Genomic DNA, 10155 nt, shown 5'->3' on the forward strand with positions numbered 1-10155 from the left:
ATAAGGGGCACTGAGCAAGAGAGTGGGAATCTCTGTAGATGCTCAGGAGACACTTCCTTCTGCCCAAGACCCAAGGAAAACTAAGAGGCCTTAGAGGCTCCTCCAGTCCCCAAAAGACTGCAGACCTTGGACACTATTCCTCAGATTCTTCTATAGGAAAAGGAGTAAAAAGTAACCCCAAGACCATACTTTTCAGGGACTAAGACACAGGTATAACTTTTGAAGGTCATTTGGGAATTTGAGGAGGGGTTTTTGTTCTGGCTGTTAGATACTGGGCTATTTTGTTACATTAAATTTCAAGCGTAGGCAGGACACAGAAATAAAGAAGTCCTGGAAGCACGAGAGGAAATGGGACTAGGAAGAGAATGAGGAGTCGGTGCAAAAAAGGGAAGTAAGGGAACTGCTCTGAAGCAGGTTGAAGGCTAAAGCTGTGAGGATGAATGGGCTTTCCCAGTGATAGCTACTTGATTAAGACATTTGAGAAACACTGCATGGGTTGATTGCTTCCTTAAAATAAGAAAAAAGAGAGAAAGTAAAGCTGCTTCAGGAAAGAACTATAATGTGTTCTAACCTGTAAAAACATGAACAGGAAATTCTCCACAGGAACACTTCCAAATGAATAGGCAGGATTGAATTTCCCTCACTGGTTCTCAATTTTGAACTTTCTAAGTGCTGAACCCCAAATGAACATCAAGGTGGATTTTCTCTTTATTAAATGGAGAAAGGAGAAAACATAATATTTATGAAAGTGCTTCTTGGTAACCTGATTTTTCACTTTACAGTAAATCACATTGTAGAATCTTAAAATCATGCCAGTTACTCTCCCTTCTGTGATCTTACAGAACAGAAGTCCAACTCTGTTCCAGGCATTGCATTCAATTAAATTCTACAGTTTCACTTTTATAAAACTGCATTCTAGTATTTTGAACCAGAAACCAGGGAAATTTAATGGTAACAGAGACTGAGTATGTTCACGTAAAGCTAAGTCTAGTGCACCAAGAGTGATACTCAGATCCATTCATTTGTTCCAAAGATATTTATTGAGTACCTACTATGTGCTAGGTACTTCCCTCAGAACTGGGGCAAGAACAACGAACAAATCAGAGTAGACTCTTGCTTCCCTAGAGCTTAGACTCAGGGGAAAGACAAATTAAGCAAGGAAACAACAAACCAGACTCTTTGAGTAACAATAAATGCTACAAAGAAAATAAAACAGGGTGATACAATCAAGACTGTGACTGTGTTAGACAGGGCAGTGGGGAGGTACTGGAGCTTAGAATTGACTTATACAAAGGAACCAGCCTTTCTAGGAGTCAGAGAAGACAATTTTAAGCAGATAGAAGAGCCCATGCAAAGACCTGAAGCAAAAATGAGCCTCCTCATGTGAGGAACAGCAAAGAGAAGCAGGCTGGAGTGTGCTCCAGGTCAGAGTCCAGAATGCATTTCAGGTCACTGCAGGGAATATGGACTCCAGAAGGGCAACCAGAGTCACCCTGTTAACACCAAGGCCCACGTGGGTTACCTGGCCACCTCAAATGAGTCCTCATGTCTCCTGGGCACATCAGACGTGAACCTGTGTGTGGGTTAGCCCAGGTTAGCCAGCTGCCCCTCAGCATCCACGCCAGACCTCATGGAGGAAACAGAGGATCAATGAAGCCGCCCAGGGGTCACCCATCACCAAGGAAGTGGTGGATGTGGCCTGGCCCCACTCCTCCTATGAATCAAACCCTTCCCAAGCAGCCGGCACAGTGGGCAGCCCCAGGAGGTCCCCTCGACCTTCTCTCCTCCCACCCAGCTCTAGCCCCTCCTGATGTCCCCACCACCGCCGTGGTGTCCTGCACACTCTGAACCAGAGGACCAACTGGCCCTGGGACCTCCTGCCAGGTTTCGCTGCCCACAGCCCCACGCCACAGTGAGCTCCCAGAGAACTGTCAATGCTCCACCCTGCCTGCTCTTTTGCTTTCATGTATTCATCCAACAAACATTCACCGAGCTACTACAAATGTCAGGGCCCTGTGCTGCTTGTTTTCTGCTGCACCTCCCTCCTTGAAAAAAGCCAAAAACAAAAACTGTAGTACTTACTCTCAGAGTTATCCCAGTTTTACAGTCACCTATTTATCGGGGACTCCTTAACTGTCACTCACACTAGAACAATGATACACCTGCTTCAGTTCCTTCTTCTTCCAATGATCTCACATCTCATCACAGAATAATAATAACACTCTTCTCTTTGGGATGCGATAGAGCCATGTGACTAAGGGCACGGGCTTTACAGCCAGGCCAATCTGGTTTCCAATTCCACTTCTGCTAACTCCTGCTCTGTGATGTTGGAACCTTCACTGTACTATATTTCAATCTCTCCCTCCATAAAATGTAAAGATCATGATTTCAACCTGAAACAACTGCTGTTAGGAAGAAATAATAGCTGATAAACTATATAAAGTACCTATCACACTGCCTAGCCCCGTGAGCGTGTGATAAAATGTTACTTCCATTTTTCTTTTGTTACAATCCCCAAGGTTTATAAGCAGGGTCTGACTTTTCTTTATACCTGTGTTTACCCTCCGATCATTACACATTTAATGCCCAGAAAAATGTCCTGCTCAGAGGAGATGATCCTGAATGATTCATGCTAACCAGTCAGAGAACAGGAAAAGAAAAGTGAGGGAAGAGGTGAAGGTGAAACAGTAGAAACAATTAAGACCCATGGAAGGAATACTCTGTGCCAAGCACTCTTTTATGTATGTTAGACCTTTCAATAAACTTTCCTCACAAGGACCTCAGGAAGTAGGCATTATTATGGAGCCCATTTTGGCAGAAGAGGGAAGTAAAGTACAAAGTTTAAAGAATTTGACCAAGGTCACAGTCAGTAAGTGGTAGAGCTGAGATTTGAACTCTGGGAGCCTGGCTCCAAGATCATGTTCTTAACCACTAAGCTAAGCAAGAGCTAAAGCTGTGAAAGAGAAAAGGATGCAAGGATGAAGAAGTCAGCAGTTTGATTCTTAAGGATCAACACAAAGGTCTAAGATCATTTGAAAATTTTGCAGGACACAGGCACTTTGGGAAGGAGACCTAAAAGCTTCTCAACTAGAGTCAGAATTGATGGTGAGAGAAGGAAACCCTCAATCACCAGAAGCTGGGGTGATCAAATGCAGAGGGGTTGAAAGGAAGGGGCAGAGCTTTTACAAATACATCAGAGAGCAAAACAGGAAATATCAAGGAGAAAGTGGTCCCATTAATAAATAAGGAAGGCAAAATAAATCAATGAAGATCTTTCAGTGGCTGCACTCCTCAACTTACTTTTCAAAATTGGATTTTAAGGAGAAAAGCAAAGAGGTAGAAGCCAGAAGGAGCTGAGTAATACCTTGATGGGAGCTATAAAAGATAGCAGGTGCAAATGAAAGGAGGCCCTATTTACTCGAATCAGGGAATATACAACCGAAGGAAACAGGTTAAATCTCAATAAAGGACAGCAAGGGCAGAAGTAGAAACGATCCATGTTCTTGTCAACTTGTGTTGTTTCACTTCCACAGTTTTCCAGCTCAGTCTCCATGGATACCCCTTCGCATTTGTTCATTCATTTATTACATATTTATTGACTAAGAATGTTTAAACCCCTCCTTTGCCCTTGAGGAACTGGGGATCTTATGGGAAAAGCTGACGTGTAAAAAAATCATAAATATGCAACGTGAGAAGCCCTACAATTGAGAAACATATAAGGGGCCTGGGAATCCAGAAGAGAAAAACAGTGAACTCTGCCTGGAGCAGTCAGGAAAGGCTTCACTGCAGAGGGAATCTTTGAGCTGAGATGTAAAAACAGAGCAATATCCCAGGGCACGTGGTGGAAGGAACAGCACACGCAAGAGGGTGGCTTGTTGAGGGAGCTAAAAGCAGCTTGGTATTCATGGTCACAGGAGACAAAGGGGAGGTGGGGGCGGAAGAAGCGGATGGGAAGGCTGGTGGGTTCATGGCATAAAAGGCCCTCTATACCGTGTAAGGATTCTGAGCCCATTTGGTTGGGCTACGGAGAGTGATGGAAAGATTTTAAGTGGGAGAATGGCTTGATCAGATTGTTTCAGAAAAATAACTTGAATAGCAGTAGAAAGAGTAAAACCAAAGCCATTAAGGGAACTATTACAAGAGTTCAGGGGAAATTTGAAGAGGGTCTGGCATGGCCACAGGGACGGAGAGAAACTAAATGAATCGAGACATGTTTAGAAGATCGTGTCTAATGCAGCAGAGAGGCACATTAAGACAAAGGCTGGAAATCACCCATTGGGTTTGGCAATTAGGAGGTCACTGGTGACCTTAGCCAGAGAGGTTACCAGGAATTGGTGTTCAGAGGGGTGGGGCAGGCAGAAGCCAGATTGAATGTATTGAGGATGAAACTGGAAATCAAACTCCGAAGGTAGAAGTCTGACTGTAAATTAAGGAAGATGGAGCTAGGGCCAGAGCGAGATTTATAGGAGAAGCCTGACCTTGGACCACAATTATAGTTATAGGTAAAAACCTGGAGGCAAAGCAGATGAAGACATGTCATAGAGGGATGAGCTGCTAGAGCAGGAAGCGACAGGAGAAAGCATGCGAAGGTGTGGGTGTGGATCAGTTTCTAGCTAGAGGTAACTGAGGCTTGAAAGACTTTGGGCCCAGTGGTTTTTATTTTTTCTGTAAAGTAGGAGGTGGTGGAAAGATTGCGGGAAGGTTGAAAATCAACTTAGGTGACTGAGGAACTATTGACTACAGATGGATAAAAGGACTGCTGGACTCTGTCAAGGACCCAGCTGACACCATAAAACAAAATTTGCGATGGTACCACTTCTCATATGTGTGTAAATTTCCTCAAGGGTATCCAGCAACCCTGCTGTGTTTGGGCTGCACAGCTCTCCCTCCCAGCTCCAATTTTCTGAGGACGGCAGCTCAGCCTGTCCTTTCCGTTCTCGTGGGGATGTGAGTTATTTGGGGAGCAGCCAAGTTTATGCCACCTGGTCCCACCTTTATAGGCACAGTTGATTGGCCCTGGGGCAATAACCTGATCCATTCTGGGGTATCTGAATCTCTTTCTCAGGAATTTAAACCTGGACCTCAAAGCTCCCATCTCAGTCTACCTTCACTCAAACTGTGAATTCAGAAGTTATTCCTGGTAATCACTTCTTACCACAGGACTGGAAAAACAAAAAGAAACTGCAGCAAGAGAGAGGCATGAAACAGAAGCATAAAGGGACATGGAGCTGATGACACAGAAGATGTCCTTGATTTCCTTTGGGACTCCACTTCTGCTTCTAGGCAACCCGGAGGCTTTCTTTCTTTTCTTTTTCTTTTTTTTTTTTTTTAACATCGTTATTGGAGTATAATTGCTTTACTATGGTGTGTTACTTTCTGCTTTATAACAAAGTGAATCAGCTATACGTATACGTATATCCCCATATCTCCTACAACTTGCTTCTCCCTCCCACTCTCCCTATCCCACCCCTCTAGGTTGTCACACAGCACTGAGCTGATCTCCCTGCGCTATGTGGCTGCTTTCAACTAGCTATCTATTTTACATTTGGTAGTATATGTAAGTCCATGCCACTCTCTCACTTCGTCCCAGCTTACCCTTCCCTCTCCCCGTGACCTCAAGTCCATTCTCTACATCTACGTCTTTATTCCTGTCCTGCCTCTAGGCTCCTCAGAACCACTTTTTTTTTTTTAGACTCCATATATATGTGTTAGCATACGGTATTTGTTTTTCTCTTTATGACTTACTTCACTCTGTATGACAGATTCTAGGTCCATCCACCTCACTACAAGTAACTCAATTTCGTTTCTTTTTATGGCTGAGTAATATTCCATTGTATATATGAGCCATATCGTCTTTATCCATTCATCTGTCAATGGACACTTAGGTTGCTTCCATGTCCTGGCTATTGTAAATATTGCTGCAGTGAACACTGGGGTACATGTGTCTTTTTCAATTATGGTTTTCTCTGGGTATATGCCCAGTAGTGGGATTGCTGGATCATATGGTAGTTCCATTTTTAGTTTTTTAAGGAACCTCCATACTGTTCTCCATAGTGGCTGTATCAATTTACATTCCCACCAACATTGCAAGAGGGTTCCCTTTTCTCCACACCCTCTCCAGAATTTGTTGTTTGTAGATTTTCTGATGATACTGATTCTAACTGCTGTGAGGTGATACCTCATTGTAGTTCTGATTTGCATTTCTCTAATAATTAGTGATGTTGAGCAGCTTTTCATGTCCCTCTTGGCCATCTGTATGTCTTCTTTGGAGAAATGTCTATTTAGGTCTTCTGCCCATTTTTGGATTGGGTTGTTTGTTGTTTTTTTTTTTAATATTGAGCTGCATGAGCTGTTTATATATTTGGGAGATTAATCCTTTGTCAGTTGCTCTGTTTGCAAATATTTTCTCCCATTCTGAAGGTTGTCTTTTCATCTTCTTTGTAGTTTCCTTTGCTGTGCAAAGGCTTTTATGTTCCATTAGGTCTCATTAGTTTATTTTTGTTTTTATTTCCATTACTCTAGGAGATGGATCAAAAAAGATCTTGCTGTGATTTATGTCAAAGAGTGTTCTTCCTATGCTTTCCTCTAAGAGTTTTATAGGGTCTGGTCTTACATGTAGGTCTCTAATCCATTTTGAGTTTATTTTTGTGTATGGTGACAGGGAGTGTTCTAACTTCATTCTTTTACATGCAGCTGTCTCGTTTTCCCAGCACCACTTTTTGAAGGGACTGTCTTTTCTCCATTGTAAGCCCTTGCCTTCTTTTTCAGAGATTAGTTGACCATAGGTGCATGGGTTTATCTCTGGGCTTTCTATCCTGTTCCATTGATCTCTTTTTCTGTTTTTGTGCCAGTACTATATTGTCTACATTACTGTAGCTTTGTAGTACAGTCTGAAGTCAGGGAGTCTGATTCCTCTAGCTCCCTTATTTTCCCTGAAGACTGTTTTGGCTTTTTGGGGTCTTCTGTGTCTCCATACAAATTTTAAGATTTTTTGTTCTAGTTCTGCAAAAAGTGTCATTGGTAATTTGATAGGGATTGCATTGAATCTGTAGATTGACAATATTGTATTTTCACAATATTGATCTTCCAATCCAAGAACATGGTATATCTCTCCATCTCTTGGTATCATCTTTAATTTCTTTCATCAGTGTCTTATAGTTTTCTGTATAAAAGACTTTTGTCTCCCTAGGTAAGTTTATTCCTAGGTATTTTATTCTTTTTGTTGCAATCGTAAATGGGAGTGTTTCCTTAATTTCTCTTTCAGATGTTTCGTCATTAATGTATACGAATGCAAGAGATTTCTGTGTATTAATTTTGTATCCTGCAACTTTACCAAATTCATTGATTAGCTCTAGTAGTTTTCTGGCGGCATCTTTAGGATTCTCTATGTATAGTATCATGTCACCTGCAAACAGTGACAGTTTTACTTCTTCTTTTCCAATTTGGATTCCTTTTATTTCTTTTTCTTTTCTGATTGCCATGGCTAGGACTTCCAAAACTATGTTGAATAAAAGTGGTGAGAGCGGACATCCTCGTCTTGTTCCTGATCTTCGAGGAAGTGCTTTCAGTTTTTCACCATTGAGAATGATGTTTGCTGTGGTTTTGTCATATATGGCCTTTATTATTTTGAGGTAGGTTCACTCTATGCCCACTTTCTGGAGAGTTTTTATTATAAACCAGTGCTGAATTTTGTCAAAAGCTTTGTCTGCATCTATTGAGATGATCATATGTTTTTTATTCTTCAATTTGTTAATATGCTGTATCACATAGATTTGCATATATTGAACAATCCTTGCAACCCTGGGATAAGTCCCACTTGATCATGGTGTATGATCCTTTTAATGTGTTGTTGGAATCTGTTTGCTAGTATTTTCTTGAGGATTTTTGCATCTATATTCATCAGTGATATTGGTCTGTAATATTCTTTTTTTGCAGTATCTTTGTCTGGTTTTGGTATCAGGGTGACGGTGGCCTCATAGAATGAGTTTGGGAGTGTTCCTTTCTCTGCAATTTTTTGGAAGAGTTTAAGAAGGATGGGTGTTAGCTCTTCTCTACATGTTTGATAGAATTTTCCTGTGAAGCCATCTGGTCCTGGACTTTTGTTTGTTGGAAGATTTTTAATCACAGTCTCACTTTCAGTGCTTGTGATTGGTGTGTTTATATTTTCTATTTCTTCCTGATTCAGTCTCAGAAGGTTGTGCTTTTGTAAGAATTTGTCCATTTCTTCCAGGTTGTCCTTATTATTGGCATAGAGCTGCTCGTAGCAGTTACTTAGGATGCTTTGTATTTCTGCAGTGTCCGTTGTAACTTCTCCTTTTTCATTTCTAATTTTATTGATTTGACTCCTCTCCCTCTTTTTCTGGATGAGTCTGGCTAAAGGTTTATCAATTGTGTTTATCTTCTCAAAGAACCAGCTTTTAGTTTTATAGATCTTTGCTACTGTTTTCTTTGTTTTTATTTCATTTATTTCTGATCTGATCGTTATGATTTCTTTCCTTCTACTAACTTTGGGTTTTGTTTGTTCTTCTTACTCTAGTTCCTTTAGGTGTAAGGTTAGACTGTTTATTTGAGATTTTTCTTGTTTCTTGAGGTAGGCTTGTATTGTTATAAACTTCCCTCTTAGAACTGCTTTTGCTGTATCCCATAGGTTTTGGTTTTTCGTGTTTTCGTTGTCATATCTAGGTATTTTTTGATTTCCTCTTTGACTTCTTCAGTGATTTCTTGGTTATTTAGTAACGTATTGTCTAGCCTCCATGTCCCTGTGGTTTTTACATTTTTTTCCCTGTAATTGATTTCTAATCTCATAGCGTTGTGGTCAGAAAAGATGCTTGATATGATTTCAATTTTCTTGAATTTACTGAGGATTGATTTGTGATCTATCCTGGAGAATGTTCCATGCACACTTGAGAAGAAAGTGTAATCTGCTGTTTCTGGATGGAATGTCCTATAAATATCAATTAAGTCCATCTTGTTTAATGTATCATTTAAAGCTTGTGTTTCCTTATTTAGTTTTCATTTTGGATGATCTGTCCCTTGGTGAAAGTGGGGTGTTAAACTCCCCTACTATGATTGTTTTACTGTCAATTTCCCCTTTTATGGCTGTTAGCATTTGCCTTATGCATTGAGGTGCTGCTACGTTGGGTGCATAAATATTTACAATTGTTATATCTTCTCCTTGGATTGATCCCTTGATCATTATGTAGTGTCCTTCTTTTTCTCTTGTAATAGTCTTTATTTTAAAGTCTATTTTGTCTGATATTAGAATTGCTACTCCAGCTTTCTTTTGATTTCCATTTGCATGGAATATCTTTTTCCATCCCCTCACTTTCAGTCTGTATGTGTCCCTAGGTCTGAAGTAGGTCTTTTGTAGACCACATATATATGGTTCTTGTTTTTGTATCCATTCAGCCAGTCTATGTCTTTTGGTGGGAGCATTTAATCCATTTATATTTATGGTAATAATCGATATGTATGTTCCTTTTACCATTTTCTTAATTGTTTGGGGTTTGTTATTGTAGGTCTTTTCCTTCTCTTCTGTTTCCTGCCTAGAGAAGTTCCTTTAGCATTTGTTGTAAAGCTCATTTGGTGGTGCTGAATTCTCTTCACTTTTGCTTGTCTATAAAGGTTTTAATTTCTCCGTCAAATCTGAATGAGATCCTTGCTGGGTAGAGTAATCTTGGTTGTAGGTTTTTCCCTTTCATCACTTTAAATATGTCTTGCCACTCCCTTCTGGCTTGCAGGGTTTCTGCTGAGAAATCAGCTGTTAACCTTATGGGGATTCCCTTGTATGTTATTTGTTACTTTTCCCTTGCTGCTTTTAATATTTTTTCTTTGTATTTAATTTTTGATAATTTGACTCATATGTGTCTTGGCATGTTTCTCCTTGGATTTATTCTGTATGGGACTCTTTGCGCTTCCTGAACTTGAGTGACTATTTCCTTACCCATATTAGGGAAGTTTTCAACTATGATCTCTTCAAATATTTTCTCAGTCCCTTTCTTTTTCTCTTTGTCTCCTGGGACCCCTAGGATTCAAATGTTGGTGCGTTTAATGTTGTCCCAGAGGTCTCTAAGACTGTCCTCAGTTCTTTTCATTATTTTTTCTTTCTTCTGCTCTGCAGTAGTTATGTCCACTATTTTATCTTCCAGATCACTT

This window comes from Leucopleurus acutus (genome assembly GCF_964270905.1).
Source record: "Leucopleurus acutus genome assembly, chromosome: 13".
In the NCBI taxonomy this organism is placed as follows: domain Eukaryota; kingdom Metazoa; phylum Chordata; class Mammalia; order Artiodactyla; family Delphinidae; genus Leucopleurus; species Leucopleurus acutus.